Here is a 20,000-nt window from a genome sequence, read left to right on the forward strand (position 1 = left end):
AGAAGAAGATAATGAAGAAGAAGAAGAAGAAGAAGAAGAAGAAGAAGAAGAAGAAGAAGAAGAAGAAGAAGAAGAAGAAGAAGAAGAAGAAGAAGATGAAGAAGAAGATAAAGAAGAAGATAAAATAAAGAAGAAGAAGAAGAAGAAGAAGAAGAAGAAGAAGAAGAAGAAGAAGAAGAAGAAGAAGAAGAAGAAGAAGAAGAAGAAGAAGAAGAAGAAGAAGAAGAAGAAGAAGAAGAAGAAGATGATGATGATAAAGAAGAAGAAGAAGATGATGATAAAGAAGAAGAAGAAGAAGAAGAAGAAGAAGAAGAAGAAGAAGGTGGTGTCCCTCCTGAAAACTGACCTGCATTTCAATCACCCCAATATTTTACCTTCACTCGCGCGCGCAGACACACACACACACACACACACACACACACACACACACACACACACACACACACACACACGAGAGAAAAAAGAACACTATAACTAACTTTATAACATTACGATCAGCAACTTTTCTTTCCTTTCTTCTCACATTCATTTTTCTCTTTCTCTTTTCTCTTTCCTTCCTATCTCTGACTTCACATTTTTTTTTTCATTAACTTATTCCTTTTTATTATTATTTTTGTAAAGCAAAGGACGCAACCCATCACCCCAAACTCCCCTCTTCCCTCTCTCTCTCTCTCTCTCTCTCTCTCTCTCTCTCTCTCTCTCTCTCTCTCTCTCTCTCTCTCTCAGGTTAATTGTCTCCACAACCACCACCGTCGCCCAAGCACTTCCCGCCCGCCGCCTGCACACTCACTTCCCGCCCCAGGTAACGCGAAGGTGACCACAGCGCCGCGGGGGCAGATTAGGGGCGCCGCTCCCCGCCACGAGCACACACACAGGTTATTACTGCAGAGGAGGACGAAAAGGAGGAGGAGGAGGAGGAGGAGGAGGAGGAGGAGGAGGAGGAGGAGGAGGAGGAGGAGGGTAAAGGGGTAATGAAACGGGAGAAGCAGAAGTTGTAGGAGGAGGAGGAGGAGGAGGAGGAGGAGGAGGAGGAGGAGGAGGAGGAGGAGGTAGAGAAGCAGGAGTTGATGGAGAATATGATCATGGTGGTAGAAGAGGAGGAACTTGGTAACAGGAGGAGGAGGAGGAGGAGGAGGAGGAGGAGGAGGAGGAGGAGGAGGAGGAGGAGGAGGAAATCTCTCCCAGAATTCTAACTTCCAACACGTGGAGATAACATGACCTTGAGAGAGAGAGAGAGAGAGAGAGAGAGAGAGAGAGAGAGAGAGAGAGAGAGAGAGAGAGAGAGAGAGAGAGAGAGAGAGAGAGAGAGAGAGAGAGAGAGCTCATTTTCCACTACAATATTTGGCTTTTCTTCGCAGCTTTAGGAGTTTTGGATTTTGCAATACCTCGGAGGGCGTGGGGAACTGTAGTTAATATCCAGCCCTTGTCAATATCAGAAGGAGGAGGAGGAGGAGGAGGAGGAGGAGGAGGAGGAGGAGGAGGAGGAGGAGGAGGAGGAGGAGGAGTGTTTGTTCTTGTGTTTCCTCTTTCCTCCTCTCCTTTTTTTCTTTTTGTCATCATCTTCCTCCTTTTCTTCTCTCGTGTACCTCTTTCGCTCTTTCTTCTACTACTTCTTTGTTTTTTTCTTCCTCCTCCTCCTCCTCCTCCTCCTCCTCTTCTATTTTTTCTCTACTTGTTACTTCAAGTCTTTTCTCCCTTTCCTCTTTCTCTTTTTCGAGTTGCTAATACGGATTCTCCTCCTCCTCTTCTTCTTCCTTTCTCTCTGTTTTGATCTACTTTTCCTTTTCCTCCTCCTCCTCTTCCTCTTCCTCCTCTCTATCTCCCTATTCGTCCTCCTCCCCTTTCTAGTACTCGTCCAACTTTGCCTTCTCGTCCTCGTCCTCCTCCTTTTTCTCGTCCTAATGCAACTCTTCTTCCTCCTCCTCCTCCTCCTCTTTTTCTGTTCCCGTCGTCAACCTCCTTCACCTCCTCCTCCTCCTCCTCCTCCTCCTCCTCTTCCTCCTTTTCTTCTTCCTCCTCCTCCTCAACTCTCACACTTTTCTCCTTCCTTCTTGAACCTTCAATTTGGTCTATTACATTGCGCTCTCTCTCTCTCTCTCTCTCTCTCTCTCTCTCTCTCTCTCTCTCTCTCATTCTCTCTCTCTCTCACTTAAACAAAACCAAAATGGGATTCGCTGCAAGTTCCAAATCGGTGCTTCACAATTCTGACTCGAGGCTTTGGTGACTCAATTTTCGAACATCCGTTTTTAAATCACACGTACTGCTATTCAAAACTCCCTTATCTCCACTCCCACTCACTCTCTCACTCTCTCAATTTATATATATATTTTTTTTCCTGGCAGTACTGAAGTGGACGTGGTTTCGTGTGTGTGTGTGTGTGTGTGTGTGTGTGTGTGTGTGTGTGTGTGTGTGTGTGTGTGTGTGTGTGTGTATTCGCGCGAAAAAAAAGGAAGAGACAAAATCACATGATGAAAGAAGGAAAGGAAGAAGGTAGGAATCAAAGACAGTAAACATAAAAGAAAGAAAGAAGAGCAGAACAATGCAAAACAAAATAAGAAAAAAGGAACTCAAGAAATAATAGTGAAGTTACAGAACCCCCCAAAAAAAGGAAAAAAAAGAAGGAAGAGTAGAGTGCAAAAAAAAAAAAAAGGAAAGAAAGAAAACACCCGAAGGAATAATAATAAAGAAAGTGTGTGTGTGTGTGTGTGTGTGTGTGTGTGTGCTAAGTTCGAGTCCGTTGCTTTGAGAGACACGTCCGAACTCCGTGAACCGCGAGAGTGAAGCTCCGAACCCTGGAACCAGAAGTGCGTCACTTTATAGTTCGAGAGAGAGAGAGAGAGAGAGAGAGAGAGAGAGAGAGAGAGAGAGAGAGAGATTTCACTTCCTTCTTGGGACAGATGCTGGGTACATGTGTGTGTCTGTCTGTCTGTCTGTCTGTCTGTCTGTCTCTCTCTCTCTCTCTCTCTCTCTCTCTCTCTCTCTCTCTCTCTCTCTCTCTCTCTCTCTCTCTCTCTCTCTCTTTAATATTACTTTGAACAATAAAGAAGAAGAAGAAGAAGAAGAGCAACAACAACGACGGCGACGACAAGGACGATGATGAAAACAACAACAAAAACAACAACAACAACAACAACAACAACAACAACAACAACAACAACGACAACAGCAACAAAAACAAATCTCCTAACGAAGAAGAAGAAATAAAAGAGACACAACAGATATACTCGAGAATATATCAGCTGGAGAAAGAGAGAGAGAGAAAGAAAAGAGGAGGAGGACGAGGAAGAGGAACAAGAAGAAGAGGCGATAAAACACAACCGAAGCGAGAGAAAGTGAACACACAAGAAAATTAATAACAGATAAGAAGAGGAAGAGGAGACAAGGAGAGAAAGGTAGACAAAAAAAAAAAGTAAAGGGCTTAGAAGAAGAAACTACGAGGCAAGAGGAATGTGAAGCCCAAACAGGGAGGAAGGAACAGAAAAGGAAGAGGAGAGAAGAGAAGGGAAGAGAAGGATTATCAATAAAAAGAAGGAGAGGAATTTGGAAGGGAAATTCCAATCTCTTGTTTCCATTCTGAGGAAATTCTGCGAATACGTTGATCAGAGAAGGAAGGGAGAGGGAGAGAGGAAGAGGAAGGAAAGGGAGAAGGGAAGGTAGAAGGAGGGAGGAGAAGAGGAAACCGCAGTAAGGGAAGGAAATGAGAAAGAGAAAAGAGAGGAAAGAAAAAAATGAAGGAAGCAAGGAGAGGGAAGAAAATGAGAAAGACAAAGGGGAGGAAAGAAATAAAGAGCGGAGTAAGAGAAGAAAATGAGAAAGAGAAAATGGAAAAAAAGAAGAAAATGAAAAGAAAAGGGATGGAGGAAAAACACAAGAGACGGGAAAGAAGATAATCAGGAGGCAAAGATGTAAAGGAGGGAAGAGCATGGGAAAGAGAGGGAGAAAAAGGAAAAAAAAAAGAAAATAAGGAGGGAGAAACGGAGAAAAAGATAGAAAAAGGGAAAAAGAGAGGGAGAATGGGTAAAAAGATTGGAGAAATGGAACAAAAGGGAGAGAGGGAAACGAAGAGAGCAGAGAAGAGAGAAATAAAGGATAAAGGAGAAAATGACGGAAACAGGAAAGATAAATAAAAGGAAATGTAAAAGAGAGAGAGAGAGAGAGAGAGAGAGAGAGAGAGAGAGAGAGAGAGAGAGAGAGAGAGAGAGAGAGAGAGAGAAAGAGGGGGAGAGAGAGAGAGAGAGAGAGAGAGAGAGAGAGAGAGAGAGAGAGAGAGAGAGAGAGAGAGAGAGAGAGAGAGAGAGAGAGAGAGAGAGAGAGAGAGAGAGAGTAAAAGATAATAAGAGATATAAAACTGGGAATGATGAGAAAAACGAAAAGGAGGAAGAGGAGGAAGAGGAGGAGGAGGAGGAGGAGGAGGAGGAGGAGGAGGAGGAGGAGGAGGAGGAGGAAGAGGTGGAGGAGGAGGAGGAGGAGGAGGAGGGTGGGAGAGAAACACATTTAGCCACAAAGAAAGGAGGAACCAGAAAAGAAAGTAGAATAAGAAGACAAGAAAAAATAAATAAACGTAAAAAAAAACAGAATGAGACAAAATTACTTGATAAAAAGGAGGAAAGGAGAGAAAAGGAGGAAAAGAAAGAGAAGAAAGAAAAGAAAGAAAGAATAACGCAGAACCAAATAAAACTAAAAGAATGAAGGAAGGAAGAAGAAATAATAATAAGAAAGTCAAAGGAAAACAAAGAAAAAAGAAAAAGAAGAGGAGTGAAGGAGGGAGGAAGGAACAACAAAGAGAAGTTAATGACTGGAACTGGAGGAAAGGAGAGGAGAGAACGGGAGGAAGACGGAAAATGAGGCAAGTGAGATAGGAAGAGAGAGAGAGAAAAAAAAACAGGGAAGATAAGAAATGAGAGAAAGAGAGAGAGAGAGAGAGAGAGAGAGAGAGAGAGAGAGAGAGAGAGAGAGAGAGAGAGAGAGAGAGAGAGAGAGAGAGAGAGAGAGAGAGAGAGAATGCAATTAACATAAAAAAAATCTATATATACAAAAATGACATGGAAAGCAATTAAGTTGAAAATATTATTAATTTTTATTTATATTAATTTCTTTTTTTTATTTTCTTGAATACATTTACAGTTTCTTTGAAACAATATGCAATTAGTTGGAGTTTCTCTCTCTCTCTCTCTCTCTCTCTCTCTCTCTCTCTCTCTCTCTCTCTCTCTCTCTCTCTCTCTCTCTTTCTACTCATCTTCATATTATCGTTTCCTTCCTTCCTTCCTTCCTTCCTTCCTTTCCTCCTCTTTCTCCTTCTTTCCTTCCTTCCTCCCTGCAATTCACTCTAATTCGCAAAGCTATTTTTCTATTATTACAGCTCCTCTTTTATCCTCTTTTACTTTAATGGTGTTATCTTCCTCTCCTCTCCATCCTCTCGCCCCTCCCCTCTTCATTCACTTCCCCTTCTCCTCTTTCATCTATTCTTGACTCCTCCTCCCTCCTACTTCAGTGTCTCGAGTGTGGCTGTCTGACAACTCTCTCTCTCTCTCTCTCTCTCTCTCTCTCTCTCTCTCTCTCTCTCTCTCTCTCTCTCTCTCTCTCTCTCTCTCAACATAAGTTTTACAGCATATGTTGTAAAGTACATACATATGATATGGTACATTTCAAGCTAGATATGGCTGTACAAAGGTACACTGTAACACTATTCATACACAGAAAGTTGTAAGTTAAAGTTCCACAATGCCTGTGTCTAAAACCCTCACATAAGACCACGCTGGGTCTTCTCAGGGGCAAGGCTTTCCTGCCAGCGATCCCCAGGCATGGCTCCTGGTTGACGGCAGGAGCTGCTCGCTGGCTGTCCTGGGGAGAGTAGCAGCAGGAGAGCGCGCAGTCATCAGCATAAACCGAGGCTGTTGGCAAGATCCTGAGCAGATCATGGATGTACAGACTCCAGAGGATCAGTTCCAGCATACATCCCTGAAGGTGAGTCCCCAGAGGGAGACCCCTGGATAGCAGCTCGTTGACGACGGCATGAAGGATCTGTCCTATAAGGAAGTTTTTCACCAGCATCAGGAGAGGTCCTTGGAGTTTCTCCAGTAAGCCTGCGGTGCTACATCTCGTCAAAAAACATCCACGATATCAAAAGTGTTGGCCTCTGTCCGGGCTGTTGTCCAGGGCGTCCTGCCTGGCTTTGGGAAGCAGCTTAAAGTCTGATGTGGCCTGGCAAGACCTAAACCGAATCTGCTGATCAAAAGGAGAGCGTCGTCATCAAGGTCGCGGCTGATGAGTTTTGTCCACCACAGACAGGAAGGAAATGCGCCTGTAATTCACAGAATCAATGTGAACTTCTTTTTATGCACCGGCACCAGGCGAGCCTCCTTCCAAATGGAGCGGCAAGCGTTATCAAGGAGACAGGAAGCAAGCACCTCTGCGCTGGGCTGCAGAGTTTGTAGCCTGATATTATCTGGTCCGCTGGCATCTCTGATGTCCATCACTCGTGTCCCTGTGTCTGCTGCACTGTTGTGGTCACACTCAGCCAGCTGTGGTGAATCCTACTGAGGGCAGCAACTGATATCTCATCAGAGAAGAGGTCAAACAGTAGCTCCACTTTACCCCTGCCGCTGGGCGCTGTCGAGCCGGCCTGCCTGGAGTGAATGGAAGCTTCCTGGTGGCTGAAGCCTCGCCTCTCTTTCCTGAGAGCCCACCAGTCTTGCTTTCTACCCAAGGTACACCCAGAGTAGGGCGGAGACCAGCCTTTCATTGCGTAGCGCATTTGTAAGTGACCTGTCTGGTGCAGGTGTGCCGGCAGCCAGACAATGCCAGTGGCAGCCTCACCTCGCCCACACCTACACCTGCACGAGTTAGGACGGTATAGTGATCTGAGCACCTCACCGGTCCAGACTGAGGCGTGTAACTGTATCCTAGCCAGCACTGTGACGAAAGCAGCGTCCCGTCCGGCTGGAAGGTGAAGAGGTGACGCGGCCGTCAACTCCTGCAACGTCAGGGGCTGGCATGGCAACACTCTCAATTTTCCTTTTCCTCTCTTTTTGTTAAGTTTCCTTTTCTGATGATTCAATTCTCTTCCTTCGTCTTCTATTGTGTGTAATAACGTGATATCATGCTTTCTTGTCTGCCTTTATGAGAGAGAGAGAGAGAGAGAGAGAGAGAGAGAGAGAGAGAGAGAGAGAGAGAGAGAGAGAGAGACAGAGCATCTCTCTCTCTCTCTCTCTCTCTCTCTCTCTCTCTCTCTCTCTCTCTCTCTCTCTCTCTCTCTCTCTCTCTCTCTCTCTCTCTCTCTCTCTCTCTCTCTCTCTCTCTCTCTCTCTCTCTCTCTCTCTCTCTCTCTTCCAAGTTTAATTCTCTATCCCTTTCAATCTCTCTCTCCAATTTCCAACACAGGGCGACGCAGGGGTGGAGAGAGAGAGAGAGAGAGAGAGAGAGAGAGAGAGAGAGAGAGAGAGAGAGAGAGAGAGAGAGAGAGAGAGAGAGAGAGAGAGAGAGATGAAAGAGAAAGAGACAGAAAACACATCCCCTCTCTCTCTCTCTCTCTCTCTCTCTCTCTCTCTCTCTCTCTCTCTCTCTCTCTCTCTCTCTCTCTCTCTCTCTCATAAAAGCGAGTGTTATATCATGTTATTACACACAATGGAAGACGAACGAAGAAAATAAATAATCAGAAGAGGAAACCTGAGAAAGGATGGAGAAGGAAAAGATGATGATGATGATGATGATGAGGATGATAAGAGAGAGAGAGAGAGAGAGAGAGAGAGAGAGAGAGAGAGAGAGAGAGAGAGAGAGAGAGAGAGAGAGAGAGAGAGAGAGAGAGAGAGAGAGAGAGAGATTAGGATAGAACATTTAGGTGTGAATTAAAGGATATAAAGATGATGATGATGATGATGTTGGTAATAATAGTAATAATAATAATAATAATAATAATAATAATAATAATAATAATAATAATAATAATAATAATAATAATAACAATAATAATAATAATAATAATATTAATAATAATAATAATAATACGAAAAAGAAGAAAAAGAAGAAGAAGAGGAAGAAAAGAAGAAACAATAGAAACGGAAAAAATGAAAATGAGAAAAAAGACCAAAAAGGACAATAATGATGATGACAATGATGATGATGATGATGATGATGATGATCATAATAATAATAATAATAATAATAATAATAATAATAATAATAATAATAATAATAATAAAAAGAAGAAAAAGATATGGAGGAGGAGGAGGAGGAGGAGGAGGAGGAGGAGGAGGAGGAGGAGGAGGAGGAGGAGGACGAGGAGGAGGAGAAGAAGAAGAAGAAGAAGAAGAAGAAGAAGAAGAAGAAGAAGAAGAAGAAGAAGAAAAGAAAAAAACAACAGAAAAAAAGCCACCACCACCACCACCACCAGCAACAACAACAACAACAACAACAACAACAACAACAACAACAACAACAACAACAACAACAACAACAAAAAACAACAAAAAGAATAACAAAGAAGAAAAGAATCAAGGTCTTAAAAAAAAAAAAAAAGATAAGTGCCATCTCCGTTTTCTTTGCTGGGAGGCTGACGGGAACTCTTGTGGAGGAGAGGGAAGAGAAGAGACCGTGATGAAATGGGAATGGGGATAATGAATGATAAACACGTATTGATAAGATGATGAATGGTATTTGATTTCAAGCTGTTTTCTTCTCTTTTTTTTCTCTCATTTTACTTTTCTTTATTTTCTTTCCTTTTCTTTATCTTCGATGGCCAACAATTCCACCATTCAACTTCTATTTTCCTATCCTCTTCTTCCCCTTCTCTCTCTCTCTCTCTCTCTCTCTCTCTCTCTCTCTCTCTCTCTCTCTCTCTCTCTCTCTCTCTCTCTCTCTCTCTACGACCACATGATGATTGCAAAGTACACACACACACACACACACACACACACACACACACACACACACACACACACACACACACACACACACACACACGCACTGCTTTTAATCATCTTTTAAAACAAACACACATAACCCTTTATCATCTGAGACAATAAAACACTCACTCGCTGACTGCTCAGCTCTCTCTCTCTCTCTCTCTCTCTCTCTCTCTCTCTCTCTCTCTCTCTCTCTCTCTCTCTCTCTCTCTCTCTAAGACAATACAGGTAGCTTCACAATTATTCCTTCTTTTCCTCCTCCTCCTCCTCTTCCTTCTCCTCTTCCTCCTCCACTTCTTCCTCCTCCTCCTCCTCCTCCTCCTCCTCCTCTTCTTACAGTAATTGTTCCCCTGACGAAGATACTCTTTCATTTTCGTCTTTTTTCCATTAAGTTCATTGTTTCTGTCTTTGTTACTGCTGCTTCTTTCGTCCGAGTTTCCATTTTCTTTCCCAGGAGGAGGAGGAGGAGGAGGAGGAGGAAGAAGGCGGGTATTGATGATTAGTATTGAAAGGAGTTGGTTACCATGAGTTTTTTTAATAATCTCATCCCTTGTTATTGTATTCTCTTGCACTTCCTTGTAAAACTCTCTCTCACTCTCTCTCTCTCTCTCTCTCTCTCTCTCTCTCTCTCTCTCTCTCTCTCTCTCTCTCTCTCTCTCTCTCTCTTTCTCTCTCTGTCCTACGTGATTTATCTTCTGCCTTCTCTTCATTCACTTTTCACTTCTCTCTTTTCTTCTCTTTACCCTCTTGCTCATATCCATCTATCAATCTTCCCTTCTCTTTCTTTGTAGTGCCCTCATTATCTCTCTCTCTCTCTCTCTCTCTCTCTCTCTCTCTCTCTCTCTCTCTCTCTCTCTCTCTCTCTCTTGTGGTTATCAACTCGAGAGGAGGAGGAGGAGGAGGAGGAGGAGGAGGAGGAGGAATACAAAGGAAGTCCAAACAGAAACACCCTGAGATGCCTACTAGGCTGTTTGGGTTACTATTCTACTCTTAACTATTAGTGGGAGAGACAGGATAGCACAGAAGAAGGCTCCTCCCCACCTCCCCACCTATCCGGCCAAAGCTGACCGGAAAAAGGAAGTGGTAAAATGTTGCTTGAAAAAAAAAAAAATGGAATTTTAGAGAAAAGTAAGAGAGATGAGGTCTACTTCTGCTACATACAATCTACATACAATCCCAACATTTGTGTCATCTGATGAGGCGCTTCCTCTTTAGAAATTATATTCACTGAGGTACATTTAACTAGATAACTATAGTGATGGGTGAGTTGCTCTCGATTCCTTTTACCATTACTGTGACGTGGTCAGCAGTAAGTCGCCGAGGAACAAGCCATCACTAATTAATTAATTAATCTTTAATCTTTGTTAAATAATAATTGTTTCTCTTCCTTAGTGAAATATACCCCCATCAGATGACAGATAGTACGGGGTGAACGTGTTCGTTATTCACACGTGAACAGTGACAACCGAGGATTAGTTTCTGGATGCTTGTCAAGACGGGTTTTAAATTAATCAACAGTACCTGAGTTAATGACGCTTGATGGAAGACAATTCCAGGTTACTAGATTTGGACGATTAAAGGAAAAACGTTTGGCTTCATTTGTTTGAAATCACTTCCATATTATTCTGCAGCCATTGTTTCTTGTAACATTAGACTAGTTGAGTGTTAGGAAAAATATTTCTGAAGCCCTTAAAAATTCTGTAAAGCGGCATCCCCTCTTAGTCTGCGTTTGGATAGGGAGAATAGATTTAGTTGTTTAAGGCGTTCCTCGTGGGGTTTATTGCGAAGCATTGGGATAGTTTTTGTTACTCTACGTTGTATTTTTTTCTAATTTTTCGATATCCTTTTTGTAGTGGGATGACCAAAACTGTACGTTGTATTCAAGATGAAGACGTGCGAGTGAGTCGTACAAGGTCAAAATGATTTTCTCTGACCTGAAGGTGAAAGGTGTTCCTACGAAGCCTATCAATATATTGAGAGTTTTAAGGACCTCAGCGCAATGTTTGCTTGGTTCAAGATCTGCTGACACTAAAACTCCCATATCTTTTCAGCATCCACACTTTTGATGGGAGTATTGCCCATTTTATAATTATCCTGCGGATTACTGTTTCCAACATGTAATGCGTGGCATTTATCAAAGTTGAAGTTCATAAGCCATTTTCACACCATTCAATGAGTGTCTATGTCTTTTTGCAAAATCTGACGTTGGTTTGGTGAGTCAGCCTTGTTAGCAATCTTAGTATCATCTGCGAATCTTGACAGTTTACTCATGATCCCTTCGTCAGTGTTACTGATATATATATATATATATATATATATATATATATATATATATATATATATATATATATATATATATATATATATATATATATATATATATATATATATATCAGTGGTTCTCAACCGCGTCCAAAATTTCTTTTTCATGGAAAGTACACGTGGTCAAAGAGGCGTTGTTATTTAGAGCTTGAATGTGGGGTGGGTATTCAGAATGTTTTCTTGAGTGAATGTGGATGCAAAGTAGTCGTTCAGATTCTCAGCCATTTGGATCTCGTTGACAGTGTGTGTGCCATTTTTCAAGACAAGAGGCCCAATTGTAGAGGTTAATACTTTCTTCTTTAATGTAGCTGAAGAATTCCTTGGGATTTGTTTCACATGAATTAGCAATGTGAAGTTCAAAGTTTTCTTATTGTCTCTCATAAGTTTTTTCTTTTCTTTTTTTTTTTTTTACAATGACGCCGCAATCGATCATGTCCTGCTTTGTCGTTTTTTGGCTGAGAGGCTGTTTTTCATGACAGGAAGAGGAGGAGGAGGAGAACATTCTCTCAAAATAACGAGAGAGAGAGAGAGAGAGAGAGAGAGAGAGAGAGAGAGAGAGAGAGAGAGAGAGAGAGAGAGAGAGAGAGAGAGAGAGAGAGAGAGAGAGAGAGAGAGAGAGAGAGAGGGCAGATAGGAAAGAAAGTGAGAGGCGGAGGAAATAAGTGAGGGATGGATATATAGAAAATAAAAACGAGAGAGACAAAGGGGGAGAAAAACGAAACAAAAATAGACAACGTAAAACAGAGAGAGAGAGAGAGAGAGAGAGAGAGAGAGAGAGAGAGAGAGAGAGAGAGAGAGAGAGAGAGAGAGAGAGAGAGAGAGAGAGAGAGAGAGAGAGAGAGAGAGAGAGAGAGAGAGAGAGAAACAGACACAAGAACACAGAAAGAAACACAGACAGGAACAGTAAAATGATTTTCCAAAGAGACACAAAAGAGAAAGAAATATAACCAACTATCTAAAGAGGGACAGAGAAAAATAGAAACACAGGCAGCCACAAAAAGGCAATGAGAAAAAAACACAAATAACCAAGCAGAAAGAGATCCACAGAGAGACAGAAACAGAACAGACACAGAGAGAGATATATAAAAAAAAATGAACACAGACAACAAAGAAAGATTCCACAGAGAGATATACAAACACAGAATCAGGAGACAGAACGAGACAAGGGACCATATTCTGAAATACTTCTGTGTCGCACCGTCACTAAATTTAAAAGTCTGTAGATGAAGTGGAGAGAGTTTTTAAGGGTGTTTTTATTGTTCTAGGGATAGATTAACAAGATTTCTACACTATTACCAGGAGAAACACTCTTAGGAATCTGGCAAATAATTTTTGTGGCCTTTGAAAATAGTCGTGGTGAAAGTGCAAAGGGTTTCTGAATACGGGGCAGGCACACACACACACTCAGAGACCCAAAGATAGACAGACAACCACAGCCAAACAGACATAGACAGACAGACAGATATAGACAGGTACTCAAATAGAGATAGAGAGACAAATCAAAACACGCTAGTAATTCTCAGGCCACCGCTTCTCTCCTACGTTAGAGGAAAGGGAGGGCGCCTCAGTTTGCCTGTCTGTCTGTCTGCACAGTGAGGGGAGAGGAGAGCAGGCCCACCCTTCCCTCGCGCCTCCTTCTGAGTATCATCACGCCGCCCCAAGAGTCATGAGCGAAGGACACTGAGTTTGAACCTTGTGTGTGTGTGTGTGTGTGTGTGTGTGTGTGTGTGTGTGTGTGTGTGTGTGTGTGTGTGTGTGTGTGTGTGTGTGTGTGTGTGTGTGTGTGTGTGTGTAAAGTAAAAGTAAAGTAATCTTATTACCATACAATCATATACATGTCTTCCAGCCTACTAGATAACGGTTTATACATTCGGCACAGTCTGTTGACTGAAGGCTCCCTAAGAGACTGATGTAAAGAATCATGTATTAAATATTAACATTGGCATCATCATTAATTTAAATTGAAAACTTTAACATTATAAAGTAAATTTGCATATCTGATTGAATACTAGGTACGACATGCAATTTAACATAATACAATGATTCTGAACACACATATATACATATAACGACCAATAATATCAAATAATTCATATAACTGATATTAAATTTTCTATTGATTATGAACAATATAAAGGTGAGTTTTTGCTTTTTTTTTTCTTTTTTCAAATGTGTAAGTAATTCATTCCATAGTGTAGGACCATGACATACAATGCTATTTTTATAAAGTGTGGTGCTGAACTGAGAACATCGTAGGTTTGAGTTGTTCCCTCTTGTTGGTCTTCGGCTGTCATTGAATGTGAAGATTTCTGATTCTAAATTAAAAGTTCTATACAATAGCAATAAAAAAAAAAGAATCTAATAAACATTCAATGAATTGTATTTTATAAATATATCATATGTAGAATAATTCTTTTAAAGAAGAATATGCATCAAAATCTTTTCTTTTGGGCCACTACTAACTTAATGAGAAAAGAGGGCCAGGTATAACTCCACACACAATGCAATAATGTATGTAGGGATAAGTGAATGTGCAGTAAATGTTCATCAAGGCATCAGATGTTAGATGTCTCCTCACTTTATATAATATGCCACATGTTCTCGACAGCTTCAGGCACACTTCTTTAATGTGTTGATTTCAATTTAAGTGATCATCAATATACACACCAAGGAGTTTAGTATACTGGACTCGCTCTATCAGTTCACCATCAAGCATTACTGGCAGTAAATAATTATTGACAGATCGATTCTGAAATAGTATACATTTACTATTCTTGACATTGTTTCAGTTTATTGTCCCTAATCCAATTATACAAAGGACTTAATTCATATGTTAGAATTGTATGCAAGGTATCTAGATTTTTATCGTATAATAAAAGAGTTGTGTCATCCGCATATATTGTAAATTTCAATTTGGAACAAGCATAAAACCAAGTCACTGATATAGATAAGGAATAGAATGGGTCCTAAGACAGATCCTTGCGGAACACCTGTGGATAGACATATTGCACGAATATTCTTTATTATATTGAAATGTTTGTGTTCTATTATTAAAGTAGCTTTGGAAGAATTACAATGGTTTACCTCTAATACCTATGTTTTCTAATATTTTATAAAGAATTTCATAGTTTAATAAGTCAAAAGCCTTTGATAGATGAAGGAAGAGTCGTACAACTTATTATTTCTCATCCAAATGCTTATACACGGTTGAAATAAATTTCAATATAGCAAATTTTGTAGAATATTTAGACCGAAAACCGAACTGACAATTAGACAATAGAATGTCAGTCTCTAGGTAATCCACAAGACGGTGTGCAATATTTTTTTTTCCAGAATCTTGCTGAAAGCTGGTAGGATTGATATATGTCGATAGTCATTGATTTTGTGTTCCTCCTGACTTATACAAGGGAATGACTTTAGCCTTATGAAATTCTTCGGGAAAGACTCCTGTTCTTAAGGATATATTAAAAATGTATGTCAGGAGATCTAGTAATAGCGAGCATGTATATTCTATAACCCTAGGTGATATATCATCAACTCCAAATTATGAAGATTTCATTGCCTTGATGTATATTTCAGTTTTTGTTTGACTAGTTGGAGACAGAAACAACAAAATGTTAGGTATATTATGGAGATATTTCTTATCATTAGCATTAAAATTATCATTTGGTATATCATTTCCACATCTTAGAAAATAGTCATTAAATGTGTTGCTCATTTTATTACCATGTTACTTTAATTCAATTTGTTGTATTTTATTGTTTGAAGATCTACCGAGAATAGCATTTATCGTTTTCCATTAAAATTTTGGATCATCTTGACCTGATTTCAGTTTATCTTTGGAGTAATTTTCCTTTGCTACTCTTAATGCAGAAGTCAGTTTGTTTCTGTATTTCCGGTAAGTCAATGGCCATTTTTGAGCAAATCTAAAAGATTTGTTCAAAAATGGCCATTGAGGCTGTCTCTTTCTTTAATGCTTTTCTTCAGGTCAGGTGTTACGTGAGGGCTTATTTCGTTTTTAGAATCAATTCGAATTCGTTTTATGGGGAAGTATTTTTATATAGCTCTTTGAATGTGTGATGAAAATTGTTATATAATTTATTGGCACTATTATTTTGTAAAACATGTCTCCAGTTACCATTACTGAATTCATTTCTGAAAAATCAAAAGCATCATCATAGCAAATCCTTATTTCTTTATTAATGGGTAAAGTTACTGAAAATTTATTTAAATGAAACTGAAATTATAGCGAAGTGATATGGTATATCAATTCCTAATATAAAATTGCTAATATTTTTTTTCAACTTGTGTTGTCCAAATATGATCTATCAAGGAAGCAGTGGTATTTGCCACTCTAGTTGGTCTGGTGATTAGAGGAAAGAAAAGGAATTCATTAGAGATATGTGTTCATAAACAACATTTTCAGTCTCGTAAGTTATCAAATCTAAGTCGAAATCTCCAATTACAGATACGACACTATACTTTTTGTCAGAAATCATGCCACTTGGAAGCCTGTAAATACAAATACATAAGTACAATTCATCCAAAATCTTAAGATCAACACAAACATTCAATAGAGTCATTAACTATAGAACAATTATAATTATAAGATATTGTTGCATGATATTTACTATTAGTATAAATCGATATTCCTCCTCCATACCTATTTCTGTAAGAGGTGAACATGCCTGGTACTTGATACAAAGAGAACAAGTTGTTCATCTAGTCTAGTCTCAATAAAGCCTTTTATGTCAAGATAGGTACTAATATTTTGCAAGAATACAGTAAGGTGCAACACCCTACTCGTATTCCTGACCGTCTTGGAGATACGCCCAACATTCTTGACCTTTTCCTGACCTCTAATCCTTCTGCTTATGCTGTCACCCTTTCTTCTCCGTTGGGCTCCTCCGATCACAATCTCATATCTTTATCTTGTCCTATCACTCCAATCCCTCCTCAGGATCCCCCTAAGCGAAGGTGCCTCTGGCGTTTTTCCTCTGCTAGTTGGGGGGACCTGAGGAGGTATTTTGCTGATTTTCCTTGGAATGACTACTGCTTCCGTGTCAGAGACCCGTCTTTGTATGCTGAGCGCATAACAGAGGTGATAGTGTCTGGCATGAAGTCGTACATTCCTCACTCTTTTTCTCGTCCTAAACCTTCTAAACCTTGGTTTAACACAGCTTGTTCTCGTGCTATACATGATAGAGAGGTGGCCCACAAAAGGTACTTAAGCCTTCCATCACCAGAATTTCATGCACTTTATATTTCTGCCCGGAACCATGCCAAGTCTGTTCTCCAACTAGCCAAAAACTCCTTCATTAACAGAAAATGTCAAAACCTTTCAAGATCTAACTCCCCTCGTGATTTCTGGCATCTAGCCAAAAATATCTCCAATAACTTTGCTTCTTCTTCTTTCCCTCCTCTACTTCAACCAGATGGCACCACTGCTATCACATCTATTTCTAAAGCTGAACTCTTTGCTCAAACCTTTGCTAAAAACTCTACCTTGGACGATTCTGGGCTTGTTCCTCCCTCTCCTCCACCCTCTGACTACTTCATGCCATGTATTAAAATTCTTCGTAATGATGTTTTCCATGCCCTCGCTGGTCTAAACCCTCGGAAGGCTTATGGACCTGATGGGGTCCCTCCTATTGTTCTCCGAAACTGTGCCTCCGTGCTTGCACCTTGCCTAGTCAAACTCTTTCAGCTCTGTCTGTCAACATCTACCTTTCCTTCTTGCTGGAAGTTTGCCTACATTCAACCTGTTCCTAAAAAGGGTGACCGCTCCAATCCCTCAAACTACCGTCCTATTGACATTTAATTTCCTGCTTATCTAAAGTTTTTGAATCTATCCTCTAACAGGAAGATTCTTAAACATCTATCACTTCACAACCTTCTATCTAATCGCCAGTATGGGTTCCGTCAAGGTGTCGCTCTACTGGTGATCTTCTGGCTTTCCTTACTGAGTCTTGGTCATCCTCTTTTAGAGATTTTGGTGAAACTTTTGCTGTTGCCTTGGACATATCAAAAGCCTTTGATAGAGTCTGGCACAAAGCTTTGATTTCCAAACTACCCTCCTACGGTTTCTATCCTTCTCTCTGTAACTTCATCTCAAGTTTCCTTTCTGACCGTTCTATTGCTGCTGTGGTAGACGGTCACTGTTCTTCTCCTAAATCTATTAACAGTGGTGTTCCTCAGGGTTCTGTCCTGTCACCCACTCTCTTCTTATTATTCATTAATGATCTTCTAAACCAAACTTCTTGTCCTATCCACTCCTATGCTGATGATACCACCCTGCACTTTTCCACGTCTTTTCATAGACGTCCAACCCTTCAGGAGGTAAACATATCACGCAGGGAAGCCACAGAACGCCTGACTTCTGATCTTTCTAAAATTTCTGATTGGGGCAGAGCAAACTTGGTATTGTTCAATGCCTCAAAAACTCAATTCCTCCATCTATCAACTCGACACAATCTTCCAGACAACTATCCCCTCTTCTTCAATGACACTCAACTGTCCCCCTCTTCTACACTGAACATCCTCGGTCTGTCCTTTACTTATAATCTGAACTGGAAACTTCACATCTCATCTCTAGCTAAAACAGCTTCTATGAAGTTAGGTGTTCTGAGACGTCTCCGCCAGTTTTTCTCACCCCCCCAGCTGCTAACTCTGTACAAGGGCCTTATCCGTCCATGTATGGAGTATGCTTCACATGTCTGGGGGGTTCCACTCATACTGCTCTTCTAGAGAGGGTGGAATCAAAAGCTTTTCGTCTCATCAACTCCTCTCCTCTAACTGACTGTCTTCAGCCCCTCTCTCACCGCCGCAATGTTGCATATCTAGCTGTCTTCTACCGCTATTTTCATGCTAACTGCTCTTCTGATCTTGCTAACTGCATGCCTCCCCTCCTTCCGCGGCCTCGCTGCACAAGACTCTTCTTTCTCTCACCCCTATTCTGTCCACCTCTCTAACGCAAGAGTTAACCAGTATTCTCAATCATTCATCCCTTTCTCTGGTAAACTCTGGAACTCCCTGCCTTCTTCTGTATTTCCACCTTCCTATGACTTGAATTCCTTCAAGAGGGAGGTTTCAAGACACTTATCCACCAATTTTTGACCACTGCTTTGACCCTTTTATGGGACTGGCATTTCAGTGGGCATTTTTTTTTATTAGATTTTTGTTGCCCTTGGCCAGTATCCTTTCTACATAAAAAAAAAAAAAAATGTTGTAAATTTGATAGAATTCAGCGTAGACCGAGCAACGGTGGGAGCACGACTATTGGCAGCATCAGGACAAGTATTCATGGCAGCAACCGTAATCCCTGCAGTAGGACCAGAAGCACTAATGGAACCATTTGAAGCACCTGTTGATTCATGGCCCAGTCTGTCTTTGATGATGAGTTTCATGTACCTGAAAAACGAAATTTTGCACTGCGATCTTGCTTGCTTCATGAGAGGGAACTGGTTTTGTTTTATAGCTTGTGAAACAGCACAAAGGTCTTCATTATTGTAAACACCGGTTCCCTTCAGCTTTCTGGCGTTCCTCACCACTGCCTCCCTGTCACAGAATTTTTCAAAACGTACCACCACAGTGCGCGGACGAGAGAGTGAAACAAGACCCACTTGATGAGCTCTTTCCAGATCCAAAGGACGCAGCTGTAAGTTGTTGATCACAAGTTCACTCACCCCGGGCCGAAGTCTGCTCCCGTGTTTCGTTGTTTTGAGTTTCTTCCAAAGAATGCGCAGGTTATTCCTCCTACTCTAGTCTTCTTGATAAATGGTTCGTTGTTCGAGGTTTTTCATGTCTTTTTTTTTTTTAACAATCATGAATTTTTGCTTGGCTGTCCGAGTTCAGTCTTCATAGATGGTCTAATTCCTTTCTCAAGTCTTGAACTTCGGCTTGAGTGAATTCTTGGTTAACTCACTAATTGTTACTTCCATTGAGGAGATCCTGGCTTCCAACTGTTTCACTACAACGTTCATAGCACTCCGGAAGGTTCTCTTGCGAATCTAGTTATAGTTTAATGGGGTTGGTATCCATTGCAAGCAGAAACAACACTACAGAAACAACACTGTAGAGCAGCAGGCTGTCCAAGTCATCAGAGTACAGGAAGTTTTAAAAGTAGCAGTTTATGACTTAGGGGTGAAGCAGCAGGAGCGACCACATCTAGACAGTACGGAGGCCAACCAGTGTGTGTGTGTGTGTGTGTGTGTGTGTGAGGGTATTTACCTTTAAAATACCTCAATTACGTGCACGCAATTTGAGAGAGAGAGAGAGAGAGAGAGAGAGAGAGAGAGAGAGAGAGAGAGAGAGAGAGAGAGAGAGAGAGAGAGAGAGAGAGAGAGAGAGAGAGAGAGAGAGAGAGAGAATGTACAGTATGTTCACACACACACACACACACACACACACACACACACACACACACACACACTGTACCTGTGCGTGTGTATGGGTGCGCTGGTGAATTTCAAATCAACACCCGGCAGTGTAAGGCGTCCAGGGCAGCACCTCTGCCGACGTGACGCGACCGGAGGTGGGGGTGGGGGTGAGGGAAGGGTGGGGAGAGGGTGAGAGGAGGGGAGAGAGGGTGAGGGAATGGGGACAGGTAGAGAGACAGGTAGGAGACAGAGAGGGGAGTGAAGGTGCTGGCTGGGAGGGGAAGGGAAGAGGGTGGAGAGGGTGCGGAAAGGGGCGACAAGGTGAGGAAATGGAGACAGGAGTAGGAGGAAAGGGAGGAGGAGGTAGGGGAAGCGGACAGGATAGGTGAGGGAGCGTGGA

The 20,000-nt window shown here is 41.4% G+C and overlaps 1 protein-coding gene across 2 annotated transcripts in view; it reads right to left on the reverse strand.

The window, feature by feature from the left end:
* Positions 1–20,000, reverse strand: part of LOC135105730 (zinc metalloproteinase nas-4-like) — a 233,776-nt gene that overhangs the window by 158,254 nt on the left and 55,522 nt on the right. The gene's annotated exons all lie outside the window — the stretch shown is intronic.

This window comes from Scylla paramamosain, chromosome 12 (genome assembly GCF_035594125.1).
Source record: "Scylla paramamosain isolate STU-SP2022 chromosome 12, ASM3559412v1, whole genome shotgun sequence".
Lineage (NCBI taxonomy): Eukaryota > Metazoa > Arthropoda > Malacostraca > Decapoda > Portunidae > Scylla > Scylla paramamosain.